Here is a 4,471-nt window from a genome sequence, read left to right as displayed (position 1 = left end):
CCAAGGGTGGAAGGCTGGAGTGGCAGAGGAGCTGGGAGACGGACTATCAGCCAGTGAGGAATGCAGATTGGAGCCTGCACCAGCTTGGATTTACATGGTCTTGGTTGAAACAGTGTGGTCATCTATCTGCAAGGATGTTTGTCCCACTCAGACAGTTTCTCCCTAAGCCAGGGCAAGACTTTCCTCCTCCTCTCCTTCCTCCGTTTCTCTTCTTCCATCCCCTCAGCATTGAGTCCTTCCAGTGCCCAGAACTCCTCCAGATCCTATACGTTCCAGAAACAGGCAGCCTCCTGCTCATTCAATGCTGGAATTTGATACTGTCTGGGCCATCTTTTTTTGCTTGAATGACTGAATGAGTGAATGAATGAATGAATCACATAGAAGACACCTTGTCATTTCAACTTCATTCTGAAAATACATTCAAATGTATTTTTATGCTTTTTTGCTGAGTTCCCACCTGAAACAGATGCCCATCCTTTTCACATCATTAGCAGTTTCCTGTGATTTTGGTTTTTCCCTTCCTCAGATTTCCTGGTTACTTTTTTTTTCAAAGCATGAAGCCATAAAAAGAGCGTGGGGTTTGTAATCAGGGTCCCCACATGTTAGTCCCAGCCTTGCCCCTGACTCATTGACAAACTCTGAGCATGCCACTCACTCTGTGAGCCTCAGTTTCCCCACCCATGAACAGAGACCCAGCCAAGCTCCCACGAGTTCTGTGAGGATGTACAAAAAAGAGCTTTGAAAAGGTGGCATGCAGATGTCTCTCTCTTCTTTTTCTTTCTTTCTTTCATTTAATCCTTCCACTGTGTCATTCTATTTGCTTTCTCTAATGTTCTCTTTTCTCTCCTGAAAACTGGCATTTTAAAAACTGTTGCTGTTGCAATGAGTACTTGCCTTTTAAAAATCTTCAAGTTGCTAAGCAGCATCGGCCCCCCCTTCCCCTTTTGTGCAGCCTGGTTGCCATAGTATCATCTGAGCATGGTAACAAGAGGCAAAGAGCAATCATTTTTCACTAAATAGGGCTGGGCAGACAGATAAACACGCTGCAATGTTTCCTTACAACCTGTCTCAAGGAAGGGGGGACGCTGCTCTGTAGTACACAACTCTGTCGCTTTCATCAGCCGCTGCCTTGGCTTCCTGTTGGCTGAGAGCTGCTCTCCTCACCTGTAGCTCCTGCCGTGTCATCCCACCCTGGCACAGCTCTTCCTAAAAAGGCTTTTGAAGGGATGCTGCTGTTACTCCCTTATTTGTAGCTATTTAGGGCTAAATGCAGACTCAGATCCTTCTCAGATAGTTGCTAAACATAGAGCATTGAGTGTGAATCAGTGCTGTGACTAAAGTTTCTTGTGTCGTAGCAGGTTTGGAGAAGATAATTAATAAACGTCATAACGGTGACTTCAAAGGGTGTTCTTCAAAAAATGGAAAAGATTAAGAGAGAGAAGAAAATAAAGAATCTACTTGAAATTTAACATGTATTTGAGAAATTTAAATCCAGATTCCTGTTCCTCGACTCATGAGGCCAGGTACCTGATTAAGCAGGTTTATGAACTGAAGCACAGAGGCAGAGTGGGAAGTGGTTTTTCCCCTGGGCCTGTGTAGGCAGGGATGTCCACCGGTATGCCTTGACTCATTCAAACACTGTGACATTTCCCTATGAATTGGTGCTGTTCTCACTCACAGAGTGTCCCCTTACTGCCCAGCCACCCTCACTCCAACCCCAGAACCCTAGGGGGTCCCCACAATCCAGTAGCTAAAGAGTTAAGGCTGGCACAGTATGGGGGTCCTCCAGGAGCCTGCAACACCCCCCCGACACACATACACCCCTAGATCTGAAGACAACAGCTGATCTGATTGGTCAGGGTCCTTGCTTTACTCCTTGTTAAATCTTTTGAATATCAGCTCCTAAAGCTGCCCACATGTACGCCAAACCTTTTTCTAAATAAGTCCACTTTTCTTGCGGAAGCAAAATTTACTCTTCCAGATTAAGCCATCGGCGGAGTGTGCCGCCCTCTGCAGACACTCAGTCTTCTTTGGCAAGACATTCCCTTTGAACTTGGGTTGCAGCATTGAGATGAACAAGCACTGTCACCTGCACTCTCATGCTTGGCTGCCCCATGACAATGACACACAATTGCCAGGCAGCTGCTTAAAATGGGAAGCTCAGTCCATGGCTTCAGAGGGCTGTGTGTGTCGATCCCCTGAGCTGATTCCCTACATCTGAAACACATACGGCTCAGAGGGACCTACAAAGAGGGCTTCTCAGGCAAGGGCAGGGCTATCCCGACTCCTTTAAACAAATCAACTTCTCCTCAAAGTGAACCAAGTTTCCCCTTCTGTGAGTTTTCCAGGACCTTTCCTGTTCTTGTGTTTGACAGTTTCTGCCCTTCTCCTTCATGCTGGAAGCCATGTAAGGGCTAACAGAATGTCTTGTCAGAGGAATCCTGGAACCCAGGAAGGGAGAGAAGAGATTCCCCAAACTACATTGGCCAGGCAGGAGCCTCTGACATCAGAGGCAGATGGCATCCATCCAGCCTCTCTCAGAAGGAACTGCAGCCACCTCCCTCAGTTACCCAACCCAGGGTCTGCCAAGCCTACCTCCAGGAAAGTGCTCTGTAATGTCTAAGGAATGCCTTGTAGAAGCCTGGTTTGCTTTTTTCTGGACTCCAGAGAAAGCAGAGATTAGCTACCAGAGTGTCCTGTAGATTTGTCCTTCTGAGTCCCAGCTTTCTCGACTCACCCACCTTCTTCCTCTCTAGACTCCCTGGTCAAATAAGAAAGGTTCTCCTGTCCATGTGAGTGGTACCTATCACACCCTTCTTAGCATATTGACTGGTAGGTCCCTGGTCTATAGCCCTGTTTGACTACATAACAAAGCTGTGTTTCCCAAGAAGAACTCCTTCCCGCTTTCCAGATTCTACAAACTTCCACACTATCCCTAGCTAGACTGCCTAGAAGGCCATTGGTCAGAGCTTCACAGGGCTTTGGCTGTTTTGCTGGCCAAGTTATTTTTGGATTCAGTCCCAGTGGTAAGCTGATAAATATTTTATAACTGACTCTCAGGGGGTATTGGGGTGGGGGGCAGCAAAAAACAGAAGACAAGCTCTGATTGTGGCATCTGGTGATTTCTTCTTCTTCATTTTTTTTTTTTTTTGAGACAGAGTTTTGCTCTTGTTGCCCAGGCTGGAGTGCAATGGCACAATCTTGGCTCACCACAACCTCCACCTCCTGGATTCAAGTGATTCTCCTGCCTCAGTCTCCCAAGTAGCTGGGATTACAGGCGTGCACCACCACTCCTGGCTAATTTTGTATTTTTAGTAGAGATGGGGTTTCTCTATGTTGTTCGGGCTGGTCTCGAACTCCCGACCTCAGGTGATCTGCCCATCTCAGCCTCCCAAAGTTCTGGGATTACAGGCATGAGCCACCACGCCTGGCTGCATCTGGCAATTTCTATGACGTAAAAATTCCCACCATGATCAACAGTAAACTACCAACGTGGAGTCAGTGAATGCAGGATTGGGGAGAGATGTGCGCAGTTGGTTCTTGTGAGCTGGTGTGAACTGGCTCTAGCACACCATTGAGTAAACGCTTCTTCACCGGGAATGTGACTGTCCATCTTTTTTCATGTGTTCTTCCTGTAGCTTGTTTTCGACTAACATCTTTCAGAGGTACCAATTCTTTCAGCCAGTGGTTTCCAATCTGTTTTTGGCCAAAAGCCTTAGTGTTTATAGAAATAAATGAAGTCCAGACAAAAGCAATTTATATGCTTTTTAAATATATTTCATTTATATAAATAAATGAAGCTTGATTGGGAAACTGAGGAAGGTTCTAGGCCCCACACTATCCTAGACCTGGGGAAAACACTAGGAATCAGCAATTCAGGGTATTTTCCTTCACTGATTGATGACTTGAAACAATCCCGAATTTTGTGGAGTATATGACATAGTTCTTGACCCATGATTGTTTTGTTGAACTCTTTGGCATAAATGAACAATATTGTGGATATACTTGGAACCGTTTGTAAAACCCATTATTTTTGGCTAGGAGGGGTTCTCAGGAGCTTTATTAAGCAACATGACAATAATGACCTTATATGCACTACAGGACAGGCAGTTACAGTGGGAGCCTGTGCTCTACCAGGACGCCTAATTTAAATGTTTGTCTACGGCTCTGAATGTTCTCTGGCTTCAGCTGTCTACCAAAAACTGAGAGCTATGAGTCACGCCACTTAACTGGCTGCAGGTTTTCAGTCCTGCTTTTTTTCTGAGTCAATACCTTTCTCTCTCTCTTGTTTTCTCTCCCTGTGTTTGGTATTATTTCATGTTAATTCAGATAGCCCTAAAAGATGTTTTAGTATATTTCCCCTCCAACAGAGTGCTTCCATTTTTATTAATCTGTTTTATGATGTAAATCACAGTTTAATGGGAATGCACCATTTAATGCATTCCTTTCATTTTGATGGGAGAAATAGGCT

Source organism: Aotus nancymaae, unplaced genomic scaffold (genome assembly GCF_030222135.1).
Source record: "Aotus nancymaae isolate 86718 unplaced genomic scaffold, 86718_ANA_hifiasm-v0.15.2.pri h1tg000048l, whole genome shotgun sequence".
NCBI lineage: Eukaryota > Metazoa > Chordata > Mammalia > Primates > Aotidae > Aotus > Aotus nancymaae.
This window is presented reverse-complemented; position numbering follows the sequence as displayed.